Source organism: Oryctolagus cuniculus, chromosome 4 (genome assembly GCF_964237555.1).
Source record: "Oryctolagus cuniculus chromosome 4, mOryCun1.1, whole genome shotgun sequence".
In the NCBI taxonomy this organism is placed as follows: domain Eukaryota; kingdom Metazoa; phylum Chordata; class Mammalia; order Lagomorpha; family Leporidae; genus Oryctolagus; species Oryctolagus cuniculus.
This window is the reverse complement of record NC_091435.1, coordinates 59,435,390-59,455,053: the sequence shown is the minus strand read 5'-3', so window position 1 is coordinate 59,455,053 and position 19,664 is coordinate 59,435,390.

Sequence of the window (19,664 nt, the reverse complement as noted above, 5' to 3'; positions counted from 1 at the left end):
CAAACATAGGCTAATCCTGAACATGTGGCTACAGGTTCTGCATTATTAGTCTGACATGTGTGAGACTTCACAGTTCTCAGTGATAACAGTGTGCACTATCTAGCCTGGAGTTTTCCTAATTAATTTTCATTGTGATATTCAGTAGCTAATTAATCTGAATAAAAGGGAAGCTGCCCCGGGGTTTATTGTAACTTTGACAGGCTGATAAGGCTGAAGATACTAGTTGGCTATCACTTCATAGAAGGAGCAAAAACGTCCTTGTACTCTGTACCTTGTCCAGACCACTTTATTTTCTTTTATAAATGTCTTAAGAAATGGGAAAAATGGTGAATCTGTTGCAGAGGACTGTTTATTTTTCAACCTCTTTGAAACTGATAATCCTTATGCCATTAAGAAACATAAAAGAGACTCTGAATAGCTAAAGCAATTTTATACAACATAAACAAAGCCAGAGGCATCACAATACAGATTTCAAGAAATAATATAGGTCAATTATAATAAAAAAAAAAAAACAACCTGGTACTGGCACAAAAATAGACATGAACACCACTGGAACAGAATAGAAACTGTAGAAATCAATCCACAGATCGACAAAAAGACAAACAAAACAAAACAAAACATAACAAAAAAAAAAAAACAACTAATCTTTGACAAGGGGTTAAAATCAATCCCTGGAGAAAGGACAGTCTCTTCAACCAATGGTGCTGGGCAAATTGGATCTCTGCATGCAGAAGTATGAAACAAGACCCATGCTTTACACCTTATACAAAAATCAACTCAAAATGGATCAAGGATCGAAGCCTATTACCTGATACCATCCAATTATTATAGGAGAACATTGGAGAAACTCTGCAAAACATTGGCATAGGCAAAGACTTCTTGGAAAAGACCCCAGAAGTACAAGCAATCAAGCCAAATTAGACAAATGGAATTACAACAAACTGAGAAGCTTCTGTACTGCAAAGGAAGCACTCAGCAAAGCGAAGAGGCAACCAATAGAATGAGAGAAAATATTTGCAAACTATTCAACTTACTAAGGATTAATATCCAGAATCTATAATGAGCTCAAGAAATGCCACAATGAAACAAACAATTTGCTTAAAAATGGGAAAAGGACTTGACAAAGTATTTTTCAGAAGAGAAAATTCAAATTGGTAACAGATGCATGAAAAAATGCTCTGAATCACTAGCCATCAGGGAAATATAGATAAAATCCACAATGAGGTTTCACTTCATCCGATTTAGAACGGCTCTCATTGAAATCAGCAAACAATAAATGCTGGTGAGGATGTGGGGAAAAAGGTACCCTACTGCTGTGTTCATGGAAATGTAAATTAGCACAACCATTGTGGAAGATAGTATGGAGATATCTTAAAAATCTGAAAATAAATCTACCATATGACCCAGCTATCCCATTCCTGGGAATTTACACAAAGAAATGAAGACCACATATGAAAGAGTTATCTATATCCCCATGTTTATTGCATCTATTCACAATAGATGTCCATCAACTGATGAATGGATAAAGATATTATGGCATACACACATACACACTATGGAGTACTACTCAGCATTAAAAAAAATGAAATCTTGTCCTTTTCAACAAAATGGATGCAACTGGAAACCATTATACTTAGTGAAATAAACCAGTCTGCAAAAAGGCAGATACCATATGTTATACCATATGCTTTCCCTGATTTGTGGTAACTAGTGGTGTACCTAAAATGTAATGTATTGGAGGGAAATTGACATATGAATTTGATGATCATTTGCATCCTTTGTCTCCACTGTGAAGGGACACTGTTTTTTTCTACATACAATTTTTGAACTCTTTACTTAGTGTAGGATTAATCTTCTGAGTATAAAGTATATTGAAAGCAGATTATTGTAAAAATTGAGAAGGAAAAAGAGAGGAAGGAGGAGGAAGGGTGGGAGTGTGAGCAGGAGGGAGGGTAGGGTAGGAAAATTTACTATGTTCCTAAATCTGTATATATGGGATACATGAAATTTGTATACCTTAAATAAAATTTAAAAAAGAATGCACATTGGCTGGCGCCATGGCTCAATAGGCTAATCCTCTGCTTGCGGCACTGGCACCCCAGGTTCTAGTCCCAGTCGGGGCACCGGATTCTGTCCCGGTTGCCCCTCTTCCAGGCCAGCTCTCTGCTGTGGCCAGGGAGTGCAGTGGAGGATGACCCAAGTGCTTGGTCCCTGCACCAGCAAGGGAGACCAGGAGAAGCACCTGGCTCCTGGCTTCAGATCGCACGGTGCGCCAGCCGCAGCACACTGGCCACAACGGCCCTTGGGAGGTGAACCAAAGGAAAAAGGAAGACCTTTCTCTCTGTCTCTCTCTCTTACTGTCCACTCTGCCTGTCAAAAAAAAAAAAAAAAAAGAATGCACATTAAAGCAGTATTCAGGAGTGGGCATTGTGGAATAGTGGGTTCAAGCAACACTCTGGTACATGTGCATTCCATATGGGAGTGCGGGTTTGGGTCCTGGTTGCTCTGCTTTACATCTGCTTTCCTTCTAACGCATCTTTGAGTTAGCAGATGGTGGCTCAAGTACTTGGAATCTTGCCACACACATTGGACACCATTTCAGTGTCTCCTGGTTTCAGCCTATCCCAGTGGATGAAGATCTCCATGTCAGACATTTGCTCTCTGTGTGACTATGTCTTTTAATTAGATTAAAATAAATAAACAGGCATTTAAAAGTAAAGACTCCTCAATGACAATAGTTAGATGGCCATAAAGAACAGACAAGAACATGGAAATGAACTCCTTTTCCCTTTATTCTCTGTTTCCATGCATTCTACTTAGTTAACTACCTTTCATATGCTGGATTTAGTCATTGATAAAAATTCATAGGAAAACACATTTTGCACGCTTAATCAATACAGAATTTGTTAGCACAACCTGTAATAACCACTTCTACTGTGGGTGAAGACTATAATGACAATCTTCTGCCCTTAAAACTCCCCTGGCAATTCCTGCGAGGGATGCAGTGGATCTGTACTTAATTAGAAGCCTCTGTTCTTTGCATTGCCATTTTCCTTCTCTGTCTCCATAGAGGGGTTAGTGTGTGGAACAAGTCGCCTGGTATTTCTGTTTCAGTTAGCATTCTGCCAGTTCAATTATGAATAAAACAGCAATATGGCAAACACCAACAACAACAGCTGACCCTCTAAAATCTTCATAAAGGTTTATGAGGACACATTCTTGTCATGAAAATTTGACTGATGAATGCCATCAGGAAGAGAAGAAGAACAGAGAAAAAAGCCAACTCAAATTTTTTTTTGGGAAAATAATAAGGGATTCTTTATTTAGAAGTACTGAAATAATGAAGCCATATCCTCAACCTCAGATTTTAGATTTAATTCAAATTTCTTAAAGAATTTTCTTTTTTCTCTGCAATCTAATTTTGAGAACTCTAGTGAAAATGGGTTCTCCTGAGAAGTTCTAGAAGTAAAGAATTAAATGAGAAATACCTTTATAGGAAGCAAGCTTTTTAGATGTCTTCATTTGGGAAGTGAAAGTTCATGGTCTTCATTTACCTTCCAACTTAAACACTTATTATTAAACACAGATGTTTGGGGAAAAAACCATTATATTTCATTAGGTGCTAAAATATACTTTGTGCCATGAAAACACATGTGTCCATACTGTGCTGCCCATATTCATTTCTGCCCTGCAGTCTATAAAATGTTTATAAGCCTGTTAAAGTGATTTGGAATTATGATTCCTCCCAAAGTAAGATAGGAATTGTATAATATACCACATAGGGTTTACATATATATCTCATATGTATCATATATATCTCCTATGCATACATATATGTCATATGTATCATATATATGTAATGATTGATTTATGCGTTTGAAAGGCAGAGTTACAGAAAGTGAAAAAGAGAGGGAGGGAAGGAGTGAGAGATCTTCCACCTGTGTTTCACACCCCAAATTGCCACACCAGGCCAAGCCAAAGACAGGGAGCTGGAGCACTATCTTGGTTTCCTGTGTAGGTGGCAGGGGCCCAAGTTCTTTAGCCATCTTCTGCTGCCTTGCCAAGTGCATGAGCATGAAACTAACTGGATTGGAAGCACAGCAGCCAAGACTTGAACCAGTGCTTTGATATGTGATATTGGCATTGCAATCAATGGCTTCACTTACTGTGGCAAAATATTGGTCACCTACCCCAGCACCTAAAAGGAAACCTGTTGAAGTGAAATGGACACTATGAGAAACAATGACATGATCATCCCTTGACCTGACTGTCGAGGAATAGAATGGCAGATGTCCCAAACAGCACTCTGGCCTCAGAATCAGCCCTTAAGGCATTCAGATCTGACTAAAAAGCCCATGAGAGTATTTCAGGCATGGAAAGCCAAGACACTCTGGCAAAAAAAAAAAAAAAAAAAAAAAAAAAAATGACCTAAATGAAAGATCTCTGTGAATGAGATCCCAGTGGAAAGAATGGGCCATCAAAGAAGGAAGTACCTGTCTCTGAAGGGAGAAGAGAACTTCCACTTTGACTGTGGCCTTGTCTAAATAAGATTGGAGTTAGAGAACTCAAGAGGCTTCCATAGCCTTGGCAGCTCATGACAAGAGCCTCGGTGATTACTGACGTCATAAATAAGAGTGTCAATTGTTAAATCAACAACAGGAGTCACTGTGCACTTACTCCTCATGTAGGATCTCTGTCCTTAATTTGTTGTACTATGTGAATTAATGGTATAACTAGTACTCAAATAGTACTTTATACTTTATGTTTCTGTGTGGGTGCAAACTCTTGAAATCTTTACTTAGTATATACTAAATTGATCTTCTGTATATAAAGATAATTGAAAATGAATCTTGATGTGAATGGGATGGGAGAGGGAGTGGGAGATGGGATGGTTGTGGGGGGGGGAGGTTATGGGGGGAAAAAGCCACTATAATCCAAAAGTTGTACTTTGGAAATTTATACTTATTAAATAAAAGTTAAAAGAAGTACATATCCAAATATTATCCTAATTCTTTTTTTTTTTTTTTTTTTTTTTGACAGGCAGAGTGGACAGTGAGAGAGAGAGACAGAGAGAAAGGTCTTCCTTTGCCGTTGGTTCACCCTCCAATGGCCGCCACGGCCGGCGCGCTGCAGCCAGCGCACTGCACTGATCCGATGGCAGGAGCCAGGAGCCAGGTGCTTTTTTTCCTGGTCTCCCATGGGGTGCAGGGCCCAAGCACCTGGGCCATCCTCCACTGCACTCCCTGGCCACAGCAGAGAGCTGGCCTGGAAGAGGGGCAACCGGGACAGAATCCGGCACCCCAACCGGGACTAGAACCCGGTGTGCCGGCGCCGCTAGGCGGAGGATTAGCCTAGTGAGCCGCGGCGCCGGCTATCCTAATTCTGATACCTATGATCTTGTTTTTCACTTAGAATCCTAAAACACTAAAAAAGTAGAAATTTAGTATAATATCATATATGCCAAGAAATTAACCCTGAGATTGTACTGTGGCCTTAGAAAATCAACAGACGGTTTCCATGATATCTGATAGAGTACTATTATATTCTTAATGAATTTGCATAATATGGCATTTAGGTTTCCAGAGTTAGAATTCTAACTGCTTCAGCATATAGGGCATGATTTGTTCTCAGGGTTAGATTCATATTCACCAGAGTCACAGGGCCTGATGTATAAAATCAGAATGCCAATGTCCCATTTTATTTTTTATTTATTAACTTTTTTTATTTATATAAAGTGAACAAATAGCTTATATTTCATATATATATATATATATATATTTAAGAGTACTCACTCCAGCTCCTACCATCCCTCTTCCTTATTTTTAATTTTTAGTTACATACTTTAACAGTTTACTTTGGGCGGGCACCGTGGCTCACTAGGTTAATCCTCCACCTGCAGCCCCAGCAACCTATTTGGGCTCTGGGTGCTAGCCCGGTTGCTCCTCTTCCAGTCCAGCTCTCTGCTGTGGCATGGGAAGGCAGTGAAGGATGGCCCAAGTGCTTGGGCCCTGCACCCGCATGGGCGCCCAGGAGGATACACCTGGCTCCTGGCTTCAGATTGATGCAGCACTGGCTGTAATGGCCATTTGGGGAGTGAACCAATGGAAGGAAGACCTTTCTCTCTGTCTGTCTCTCTCTCTAACTCTAACTGTCAAAAAAAATAAAAAATACAGTTTACTTTATATTCACAAACATTACCCTCCACCACAGATAAGGGAAAACATATGATATTTGTCTTTTGGTGACTGTTTTATTTCACTAAGTATAATGGCTTCCAGTTGCATCCACTTTGTTGCAAAAGAAAGGATTTCATTCTATTTAGGACTGAGTAGTATTCCACACTGTATATATATATCACATTTTCTTTATCTAATCATCAGTAAATTGGCATCTGGGTTGATTCCATATCCTAGCTATTGTGAATTGAGTTGCAATAAACATGGGGTACAGGTTACTCTTTCATATGCTGATTTGATTTCCTGTGGGTAAATTCCAAGGAGTAATATTGCTGTGTGATAGGGTAGATCTATTTTAAGATTTCTGAGGAATATTCCCATTGTCTTACAAAATGATTGTGCTAGTTTACACTCCCACTAACAGTACATTAGGGTACCTTTTTACCCACATCATCTTCAGCATTTACTTATTTATTTGTTTCATTTTTGAAGGATAGCCATTCTAACTGGAGGGAGGTGAAATCTCATTGTGGTTTTTATTTGCATTTTTTTGATGCAAATAAAACCTGAGCATTGTTTTATGTGTTTGTTGGCCATCTGAATTTCATACTTTTAAAAATGTCTTTTCATGTCCATTGCCCATTTCTTGACTGGATTGTTTCTTTTGTTATTACTGAGTTTCTTGAGCTCTTTATAGAATATGGATATTAATCCTTTATCAGTTGAATAGTTTGTAAATATTTTTTCCTATTCTGACCTTTACCTCTTCACTTTGTTGAGTGGAGAGGTTTCTTAGCTTAATGTAATCCCATTTGTCTATTTTTTACTCATTTATTTGACAGGTAGAGTTATAGACAGTGAGAGAGCGAGAGTGAGAGAGAGAGAGAGAGAGAAAGGTCTTCCTTCCATTGGTTCATTGTCCAAATGGCCTCCATGGCCAGTGCTGCGCCAATCTGAAGCCAGGAGCCAGGTGCTTCTTCCTGGTCTCCTATGTGGGTGCAGGGGCCCAAGCACTTGGGCCATCCTCCACTGCCCTCCTGGGCCACAGCATAGAGCTGGACTGGAAGAGGAGCAACCAGGACTAGAATCCAGTGCCCATATGGGATGCTGGGGATGCAGGCGGAGGATTAACCTAGTGAGTCATGGTGTAGGTACCCATTTGTATATTTTTGTCTGCATTACCTGTGCTCTTGGAGTCTTTTCCAAGAAGAGTTTGCCTATGCCAAAATCTTTCAGAGTTTCCCTGATGTTTTCCTCTAGCAATTTGATCATATCTGGTCAAAGATTTAGATTCTCAAATCATTTACAGGTGGTTTTTGTATAAGTATAAGATAGGGGTCTTCTTTCATATTTCTGCATGCATAGATATAATTTACTTAGCACTTCAGGGAATTATTTCAGCTCATTTTCAAAGATTAGTTGGTTGTAGATGTATCAGTTAATTTCTAGATTTCTATTGTGTTCCATTTGCCTACATGTCTATATCAGGCTGTTTTGATTATAACTCTGGCTTTGGTTTTGTTGCTTAAGATTTATTTATCTATTCATGTGTCTTGTATTTCCATAAAAATTTAGCATCATTTTTCTAGATCTGAGAAGAATGCCATTAGTATTTGGAATGGGAATGCTTGAATCTGTAAAATGCTTTTGGTAGTATGGACACTTTGATAATATTAATTCTTCCAATCCAAGAACATGGAAGATTTTTCCATTTTGTCATGTCTTTTTCTATTTCTATCTTTAATGTTTTGTAATTTTTATTGTAGAGAAATTTTTCCTTTTTGGTTAAATTTATTCCAAGATATTTAAAATTTTTGTACCTATTGTGATGGTACTGGTCTTACAAATTCTTTCTCATCCATGGCGCTGTTTGTGTACACAAAGGCTATTGATTATTGTGTGTCAATTTTATATTTTGCAACTTTCTTGAACTCTCATATGAGTTCCAATAGTCTACATTTGTTTTCCCTATATATAGAATTACACCATCTGAAAATAGGGGTAATTTGACTTCCTCCTTCCCAATTTATATCCCTTTGATTTATATTTCTTGCGAATGCCTCTGGCTAAAACTTCCAGGACTATATTGAATGGCAAGGGTGAGAGTGAGTATCGTTGTTTGGCTCCAGATCTTAGGGTAAATTCTTCTAACTTTTTCCCATTCAATAAGATGTTGGCTGTGAGTTCATCATAAATTGCCTTGACTATGTTTAGGAGTGATCCCTCTATACCCAATTTGCTTGTTTTTTTTTTTTTTCATAAAATGATGTTGTATATTATCATTTTCCTGCATCTATTGAGATAATCATATGGTTTTTATTCTTCAATTTGTTAATGTGATGTATCAAATTTTTTGACATGCATATGTTGAACCTAACTTTCCCTGTTTAGCAGGAATAAATCCCACTTGGTCCAGGTGAATAGTATTTCTGATGTGTTGTTGGATTCAATTTGTTCTGTTGAGAATGTTTAAATCTATATTCATCAGGGATATTGGTTTCCAGTACTCATTATTAGCTGTTTCATTGGTTTTGGAATTATGTTGATGCTAGCTTCATAGATGGAGTTTGGGAGTATCGTCTCCCTTTCAATTGTTTTGAATAGCTAGGGAAGAATTGGAGTTAATTTTTCAATAAAAGTTAGGTAGAATTCAGCAATGAATCCATAGAATTCTCTTTTTTTTTTCCATTGAGAGGGTCTTTATTACTGATTATTTTGGTGTCTTCCTTATTGTTCTATTTAGGTTTTCAACTGTCTTCATGACTCAATTTTAGTAGATTATGTGTCTAGAAATCTTTTTCTCTTTTTTTAAAAAAGCTTTATTTATTTACTTGGAATTCAGAGTTACACAGAAAGAGAAGGAGAGGCAGAGAGAGAGAAAGAGGTCTTCCATCTGCTGGTTCACTCCCCAGTTGGCCGCAACAGCCAGAGCTGTGCTGATCTGAAGCCAGGAAGGAGCCTCTTCTGGGTCTCCCATGCAGGTACAAGGGCCCAAGCACATGGGCCATCTTCTACTGCTTTCCCAGGCCATAGCAGAGAGCTGGATGGGAAGTGGATGCCAGCACTGCAGGCGGTAGCTTTACCTGCTATGCCACAGCTCCAGCCCCTATCGCTTTCTTATATTTTTTAAATTTGTTGGCATATAGCTGTTTTATTAATTCCTAATGATTCTGTTTTATTTCTGTGTTATCTGTTGTGTATCCTTATTTTCATCACTGATTTTATTAATTTGGTTATTGTCCCTTGGATTTCTTTCTTGGTTACTTGGGCTAATATTGTATCGATTTTATTTTTTTTCAAAAACAGCTCTTCAATTCACTGATATTTTATAGCTTTTTTGTTTCAACTTTATTTCTTCTCTAACTTTAAGTATTTCTTTCATACTACTAATTTGGTGTTTAGTTTGTTCTTGTTTTTCTTGGTCCTTTAGATGCATCATCATATTGTTTATTTGATGCCTTCCCAAATTCTTCATCCTTTTTTGAAGAAAAAATAATAAGTAATTATTTACTGAAGGAATCCAGTTGAGAAATAGGGAAATAATTTTAATGTAGGTTTATATGACACATGATTATGGTTAAGTTCCATTAATTCATATTTCTGAATTATGCTTTCTACTAATTTCAAAGCATTATATTAATACAGCATTATATTAGGATAATATAATAGGATGCATTGTTTTAAAAATGTTCTTCCTCTTGCTAAAGTAGTATAACATCAAGAGCATTCTGTTGGAAGTCATTTTCTACCATTTGAGTACATGATACTCCAATGTTAAATGTCAAGTCTAAGTCAAGAAACTTAGACTATTTCCAATTTATAAAACTTACATATATAAATTCAGTAGTTATGAATGCTTTTCACTTTTCTTTGTGTTGAAAATTTCCATAATTTATGGCTTGTCCTAAGCACAAAATCATGAGTTATACCGGATAATGGAATTTCATGGTTCTAGCAGTTTCTTTTCTTTTTTTAATTCGTACTGCTCAGGAGTCCACAGATGTAGCTGAACACTCTTTTTTCTACTTCAGAGCATCCATAAGTATTCATCAGACAGTTTGGCTGTAGTAATCTGGAGAGTCACAATGTGTGCAAACCCTTGGTAGTGACCCACAGGTGAAGGTAGCATAGAAGACGCAACAGACATTGTATCTTTTGATGATGATGATAACAAGCTTTTACATTCATTTTAAATCCATTAATATTTGTTTTAAATAGCTTGGTGCCCTGGCATTGCATTCATACATATTTAATATAACCACATCTTTCTGTTGAACGGATCCCTTAATCAATACATAATGCTCTTATTTGTCCCTTTTAACAGTTTTTGTGTTAAAGTCTATTTTGTCTGATATTAGGATGGCTACTCAGGAAAAAAAAATTTCTATGATGTCCTCTGATGTCTCACCCAACATGCTTTACTTGTTCAGAAATATCATGTCTATATCTAAACATTCTATTTTACAATGAGAACTCAAGCCATCACCCAGGCTATCTATCAGACATATTCTTTTAATATGACCACATCTTTACCTGAAAAATATCCCACAAAAAAGCAAATACACTCAGAATTTTGTTTTAAAGTTTTATTAATTTATTTGAAAGGCTGACTGTCAGATCTTCCATCTGTTGGTTCACTCCCCAAATGGCCACAACTACTGTGATAGGATCAGGATAAAGCCAAGGACCTAGAACTCCATCCAGGTCTCTCATGTGGGTGCCTGCAATCTAGATAGTTCTTTTCTGAGTTCTCCAGACAGTTGTAATAAAAGGAGCAAGTCTGACCCTTCCAATTTGTTCTGTGCTCCTACTTTAATACATAACCTTCATGGCACAATTGTTGTGTGCCATGAGCTAACACAGCCAAAATCAGACTTCATCATACAACCTGTAATGCTGTTTGCATGTGCTATGTATTCTAGATAATACTTTTACATTTTCTATGTGTTCTCTGCTCTCTTCCTTCCATCACAAAAAAATACGGACAAATAAAAGGAAAATAAATGTGTTATAATCTGATCTTTCACAAGGTAATTGCAATAAGCTACTGTGAAAGGTGCCTGAAATATTTCCTAACCTCTTCCATCAAGGAGTACACTGTTCCTTATTTTCTCCCTTTCAAATTTCAACTTTATTTACTATTTAGGATCCTTAGCTGGTCTATCAGTTTTCTTTAGAGGGATTCTTCAATCAGAAGGCATGTATAAATGATTCAATAGTCAGACAACAGGTTCAGGTGTTAAGTAATTGATTATCTTCACAAACATTAACAGCATGTACTATTGGATATGTGTGATTTTTTTAAAACATCCATGACAGCACTGGATTCAATATATATGAGTAATATTCTAGTCAATTATTTTTAATGTTGTGAGAGATACATTCTCTTACTATGAAATCAATGCCTATTCTATGTAAAGAACCTCTGAAGGCAATGCTAATTGCTATTAATAACGGTACTTTGCTGCTACTGATGATAGAGATTGGGAGAGCATGGTGTCATAAGTCATGTATTTAATACCTTCTCTTAATCTGTTTGCACTGCCATATTAAAATGCCTGAGGCTTGAAAATTTATAAATAATATACAGTTATTCTTCATAGATTTGAAAGCTGTGTGGTCCACAAGTGCCACGATTGGTGTATGGTTAGGACCTTCTTGCTGCACCTTCACATGACAACAGAGATGAAAAGTGTCCTCACATGGTAGCAAAGTAAAAGTGCTAAAAGGGAAATAGTCCCTTACAGGCCTTTTAAAGCCATTAATCCCTTCACGAGGGCAGAACACTATAAATTAGTCACTTCTCACAAAGGTCTCAACTCTTAGAACCAACACATTGGGTGTTAAATTTCACCACATGAAGAAGTGTGACATCCAGACCATCACACCTTCTTTACTGCAATTTATGCCACCTACAGTGGAAGCATTGTTATAATTTCTATGATTAAGTTCTTGAAAAACCTGGTTTCCTGGATGAATGCTAGAATGTGCAACAAAGCAATAACAGAGTTAATCTACACTATGGACCAAATAGACCTTAAAGATATCTACAGAACTTCCCATTCTACAGTTGCAGAAGACACATTCTTTTCACTGGTGCATGGATATTTCTATAGGATTGACCACATGCTAGGCTATAAAGCAAGTCTCATAAAAATTCAAAATAAAAGTGAAATCATACCTTGCATCTTTTCAATGAAGCTGGAAATTAATAATTCAAAAATATCTAGAAAATATGCCAACACATGGACACTAAACAACAAGCTCTTGAATAAACAGTGGGTCACAGAAGAAATAAAAAGAGAAATTAAAAAAAATTTGGAAAAAAATGAAGAAGCAGCGACCATCTATCAAAATGAATAGGATACAGCAAAAGCAATGTTAAGAGGGAATTTTTGATAGAATAAAAAAGGGAGAGAATGATCCAACCTGGGAAGTGAGATACACAGCAGACCCATAGAATGGCAGATGTCCTAAACAGCACTCTGGTCTCAGAATCAGCCCTTAAAAGCCCATGAGAGTATTTCAGGCATGGAAAGCCAAGACACTCTGGGGGAAAAAAAAAAAAACCTAAATGAAAGATCTCTGCGAGTGAGATCCCAGTGGAAAGAACGGGTCATCAAAGAAGGAGGTACCTTTCTCTGAAGGGAGGAGAAAACTTCCACTTTGACCATGGCCTTGTCTAAATATGATCAGAGTTGGTGAACTCAGGGGGCTTCCATAGCCTTGGCAGCTCATGACAAGAGCCTAGGGTGATTACTGATGCCATAAACAAGAGTGTCAATTTGTTAAGTCAACAACAGCAGTCACTGTGCACTTATTCCTCATGTAGGATCTTTGTCCTTAGAGTGCTGTACATTGAGATTTAATGTTATAACTAGTACTCAAACAGTATTTTTCACTTTATGTTTCTGTGTGGGAGCAAACTGTTGAAATCTTTACTTAATGTATGCTAAACTGATCTTCTGTATATAAAGACAATTGAAAATGAATCTTGATTTCTTGATTTGAATGGAAGGGGAGAGGGAGTGGGAAAGGGGAGGGTTGCGGGTGGGAGGGACGTTATGGGGTGTAAGCCATTGTAATCTATAAGCTGTACTTTAAAGTTAAAAAAAAAAAAGGAAAAAGAAAAAGGGCTGTCCAGACTGAGGGCTCAGGTGAAGAGAAGAGCAGTTTCAGGGATAATGCAATGTAGAAAACACTTACCAAAAAGACGTGAGCATCTGATCAGCAAACTCAACCTGAACGTCCCCGGGCTGCAGCAGATCTCACCACAAAGAAGTGAATGGTGTCCCTGGTGGGGATTCTAGGCATGGTGGATCATGCTTTCAGTCCTGTGGTACTGTGCTGGGTGCTGGCTCCTAGGCTAAGACAAGTCAGGGCAGAGAAGAAGGGCAGGAGTCACATGACATGTGAGCGATGATTTGAGAGGGCACAGGAACACTTACTGCAAACAAGCAACTGAGGAATGAAACAAAGAAGGGCAGAAGGAAATTCACTTTTGTGACAAAAATGGCCATGGAGTAGCAAATAAGTAGGGAAGGGGAAAAAGAGGTCAGACAATTTACTTCATAGAAAGGACAAAGACATGGCCAATAACATTAAGGGAAGGGGAAGAATTTTAGAGTCACAGCAAAAAAATGTAACTGAAAGCAAGGACAGGTGGCAGGACCCTGGTGAGACAAGGGAAGAGAAGACCGGTAGTGAAAAACGTAAGTTAGCAGGAACAAACTCATGGACTTACAACAGGTAGTAAGCAGGCTAGATCACTCTCTCCAAGGTCAAGGAATGTTGACCACTGTTATCCTATGTATCTCTGATGCTCTCCAAATGATATGTGGCCACAGGTCTTCCTGACCGTCTCCTGCCTGTGACCTCACACACGCAGGTAGACACTCTTCCATCTCCTCCCTCACCTGGCAAATGGCTACTGCATGAGCTATCACTGAATACTTAATTGACTTGAATTACTTCAGGGTGATTAGGAGGTCAGGAGTGGCCCACACAGGATGGGCCATGGTGGCAGCTTGAAGACACGTCCACAAGCTCTTCAGCACTCCTCACATCCAGGAGAGCTCCAGTGACCCACAGAACATGTGACTCAGCTGGGACAAAACAGAAAATTCAGCTTCTACCTTGTTCTCTTCGGAGACTCATCTTTGGTGTCCTGAGTGGCCATGTAAGGAGCATGAGGACGAGATGCTGTGCGGAAGACCCTGAGCAGCTGTCCCAGCTGACAGCCTCTGCTAAGGTTGCCGCGACGCCAGCATCAGCCATCAGACATGTGATCCAGGAGGCTTCAGAGAGGGCTCCAGCCTCGGCCACCACCAACCCCATGGTGGTGAGAACCAGCCAGTCCCACTCAGAGCCCTGAGAAACAAAGATAAAACGCTTGCTGTGGCTTTACGGTAGTACATTTTAGGGTGATTTATCAGGCAGAAATGGCTAACTGGATCAGACATCATTAGTTCTCAATAAATATCCATAAAGTTGGCTCAAACAGCAAAAAACAAACAAACAAAAAACAAAGAACAAAACAAAAAAAATAGGGAATTTATGGCAGTTGGTTCCTACTGCAAAATGCATCAGAAAGATCACTCACTTGGACCAAGCGGGATTTATCCTTGGTAAATAAAGATGGTTCAACATACAAAAATCAATAAATGTGATAAATTACATTAATGAAATGAAGAATAAAAACCTTATGATTCCCTCAATAAATGCAGAGACAGTATTTGATTAAATACAACATTCTTTGATGATTAAAACCTTAAGCAAATTGGATATAGAAGGAACATTCCTCAACACAATCAAGGCAGTTTATGCTGAACTCACAGCCAAAATCTTATTGAATGAGGAAAAGTTGGAAGCATTTCCACTAAGATCTGGAAATGGACAAGGATGCCCATTTTCACTGTTGTCATTCAATGTATTCCTGAAAGTTCTAGCCAGAGCCATTAGGCAAGAAAAAAAATCAAAGGGATACAAATTGGAAAGGAGAAAGTTAAATTATTCCTATTTGCAGATGGAGTGACCCTATATATAGGGTAAACAAAAGACTCAAGCACTAAGAGACTATTGGAACTCATAAGAGAGTTTGGAAAAGTTGCAAGATATAAAGTTAATACACAAAAATCAATAGCTTGTGTATACACAGACAATTCCATGGATGAGAAACAACTTGTAATGTCAATCCCATTTACAATAGCTACAAAGAATTAAATAATGCAGAATAAATTTAACCATGAATGATTTCTAAGTGAATGATCTCTAAAATGAGAATTTTACAACATTAAAGAAATAAAGAGAAGAAGGCACACACACACAAAATGGTAAAACCTTTCATGTTTGTGGATTGGAAGAAAAAACATCAAAATATCCAAACTATGGAAAGCAATTTGCATATTCAATGCAATTCCAATAAAAAATTATATTCTTCACATATCTAGAAAAACAACACTAAAATCCACTTGTAAACACAAGAGGACCTGAATAGCTAAAACATTCTTTAAAAATAACAACAAGAAAAGGAAGAGGCATCAAAATGCCAGATTTCAAAATATAACACAGGGTAGTTATAAATCAAAACAGCCTGGTAGTGGCACATAAACAAATATGAGGATCAGTGGAACAGAATACAAACTCCAGAAATCAATCACCATACCTACAGCCAACTAATCTTTGACAAAGGAGCTAAAATCAACCCCTGGAAAAAGGACAGTCTCTTCAACAAATGTTGCTGGGAAAATTGAATCTCTGCTTGCAGAAGTATGAAACAAAACCCCTACCTTACACCTTATACGAAAATCAACTGAAATGGATAAAGGACCTAATTCTACACCCCGATACCATTCAATTACCAGCAGAGGACTTTGGGAAAAATCTGAAGGTCATTGGCATAGACAAAGACTTCCTGGAAAAGAACCCAGAAGCACAAGCAATTAAAACCAAAATAGACAAATGGGATTACATTAGGTGAGAAACTTCTGTACTGCAACAGAAACATTCAGCAAAGAGGCAACTAACAGAATAGTAGAAAATGCTTGCAAATGATTAAACTGAGAGAGGATTAATATCCAGAATCCCTAAAGAGCTCACGAAACTTCACAACAACAAAGCAAACAATCCAGTTGACAAATGGGCCAAGGTCTTAAACAGAAATTTTTCAAAAGAGGAAATTCAAATGACCAACAGACACATTAAAAAATGCTCCTGATCATTAGCCATAGGGAAATATAAATGAAATCCACAATGAGGCTTCACCTCATCAAAGCTGGATTGGCTCTCATATAGAAATCAACAAGCAATAAATGAAGGCAAGGATGTAGGGAAAAAGGTACCCTAATGCTCTGTTGGTAGGAACGTAAACCGGTGCAGCCATTGTGGAAGATAGTATGGTGATGCCTCAGAAAGCTGAAAATGAATGTACCACATTATTCAGCTATCCCACTCCTGGGAATTTACCCAAGGGAAATTAAATCAGAATATGAAAGAGTTATCTGTTCCCTCAGGTTTAGTGCAGTCCAATTCATAAAACCTAAGGTACCGAATCAACTCAGATGTCCATCAACTAATGACTGAATAAAAAAATTTATATATCAACCTTAAAAAACAAGAAATCCTATTTTTCACAATAAAATGTATACAACTGTAAACCATTATACTTAGTGAAATAAGCTAGTCTGCAAAAAGAAAAATACCATATATTTTCCCTTATCCGTGGTAGCTAAGAGTATCACAAACGTAAAAGAGTGAAACTGACATTTTGAGATTCAATGATTGTTTGCAGCCCTTGTCTGCACTATTGAAGAACAATTTTTTTTTTCTTCTTACTGTTTGTTGAACTCTTTACTTTGAGTATAAAGTAAACTGAAAGTCATTCATTGTAAAAAATTAAGAGAGCAGGGTCCGGCGTCGTGGCTCACTTGGTTAATCCTCCATCTGCAGTGCTGGCATCCCATATGGGCCCCAGTTCTAGTCCCGGTTGCTCCTCTTCCAGTCCAGCTCTCTGCTGTGGCCCGGGAGGGCAGTGGAGGATGGCCCAAGTGCTTGGGCGCTGCACCCCATGGGAGACCAGGAGGAAGCACCTGGCTCCTGGCTTCGGATCGGCACAGCGCCGGCCATGGTGGCCATTTGGGGAGTGTACCAACAGAAGGAAGACCTTTCTCTCTGTCTCTCCCTCTCACTGTCTATAACTCTACCTGTCAAAGAAATAAAAATATTAAGAAAGGAAATAAGAGAGGAAGGAACAGCAAGTGTGGGAGCATGGGTGAGAGTGAGGGCAGGGTGGTAACTATCACTATGTTCCTAAATCTGTATATATGAAATACATGAAATTTGTTTGCCTTAAACATTTTAATAAAATGAAAAAAGAATGTGTATTCTGTCTTACTATTCATTAATTTTTATTAACATAAGAAACAGATTTCCTGTATTTCATAGACACAATTCTAAGACGCTAACCAAGATGTCTTCCCTCTGTCTCTCCCTCCCTCAATCTCCCCCCTTCCTTCTTTTTTTTCTTTAATTTTTGCAAATACATAATTTCAGTCCACTTGCTTTCTTCTGCTTCCCCTATTCTTCCTCCTCCTTTTCCTCCACCTCTTCTTTCTCTTCCTCCTCCTTTGACAAGCTGTACTATAGAAGCTGGCAGTTAGAAAACTGATAATTAAAAAATGCTTGATGAAGGTACATTCAAACTTACAGAATTTTTCCCATATCCCATTAATATACAGTATTATAATTTTGAATTATATGTAATAAACATGCTAGAAAATAATGGTAACAGGCAGGCTTCTGGAAAGTTTTCCTAAGTTATTCTAATAATGTTAAGTTTATGAATGCAGCCTTACATTAATGTAAACTTTGTCCTATTTTCCGTCAGATCCTACAGATAATTTGAGTCCATGTTTTATACATGAATCATTTCACTCACAAAATGAACAACTTGGGGCTGGTGCTGTGACGTAGAATGTAAAAGCTTCCACCTGCAATGTGAGCATCCCCTATAGGTACCTGTTCAAGTTCTGGCAGCTCCACTTCGATCGAACTCTCTGCTATGGCCTGGGGAAAGCAATGGAAGATGGCCCAAGTCCTTGAGCCCCTGCACCCATGTGGGAGACCCAGAAGAAGGTCCTGGCTCCTGGCTTTGGATAGCCCAGCTCCTGCTGTTGCAGATATTTTGGGAGTAAACTGGTGGATGGAAGAACTCCCCCTCTCTCTGCCTCTGCTTCTCTGTACTCTGCCTTCCAAATAAATAAATAAATCTTTAAAAAAATGACCAACTCAAGTATAGTTATACTGATAAAGAAAAAATCTAAATGCAACATTCAGTGTTCATAGGAAACAATATCTTCATTCAAAATGTTCAAATATATTATTAATGGTTCTAAGATATGTGGTTGTATATTTTAATATCAGATTAGCCTCAAAGAACCCAGTACTGTTATTTCTACTTCAAGTAATTTAATTTATAGAGAACACTAATAACAGTGACTAGCATCTATTGAGTTGTTTAGATCATAAAAGGACACCTCAAAAACTTGTAGAAAATAGAATTAAAGGTAAGTTTATTTTTTTTTTATTTTTTATTTTTTTACAGGCAAAGTGGACAGTGAGAGAGAGAGAGAGACAGAGAGAAAGGTCTTCCTTTGCTGTTGGTTCACCCTCCAATGGCCGCCGCGGCTGGCGCGCTGCAGCCGGCGCACTGCGCTGATCTGATGGCAGGAGCCAGGTGCTTATCCTGATCTCCCATGGGGTGCAGGGCCCAAGCACCTGGGCCATCCTCCACTGCACTCCCTGGCCACAGCAGAGAGCTGGCCTGGAAGAGGGGCAACCGGGACAGAATCTGGCACCCCGACCGGGACTAGAACCCAGTGTGCCAGAGCCGCTAGGTGGAGGATTAGCCTATAGAGCCGCGGCACCGGCCGGTAAATTTATTTTGATGCTTTTTTTTTGAAATTCATGCATTGATTTTTTCAGATACATTTTTTCCATAGAGGTTTTGGAGACTTCTTATATTAATTTGTGGATATATTTGCTATTCAAATTCATAATAAAATAATAACAACTGTCCTTTTTTATTAGTAGTAGTAGCATTGCTATCTGATCACAAAGATTTTACAGGTTGGTTCTTAAATGTCAAAAGAGAATACTCTTGATCATTCAATATAATTTCCCATTGACTGTATAAACCAATCTTGAAATGAACCAACTTTTGTGAAATTCTTCCAGAACAAGTGAAATCAAATATAAACTTGCTTTGAAACTGTCTATTTTGGATGCAAGTATTAAGCTATCTGTTTAAAAGGAATGTGTTAAAGAAGTACATGTGAATTTGTTATTCAAGAACTATAGGAACACATACATGAGAATAATAATATTTCAGGATTGCACATATATGCTCTTCATGGGAAAAATGCAATGGTTTTTAAGTGGAAGTAATTTTCCTCAAATTCTCAGTTCTACATAATCCCTTTGTAGATGTGA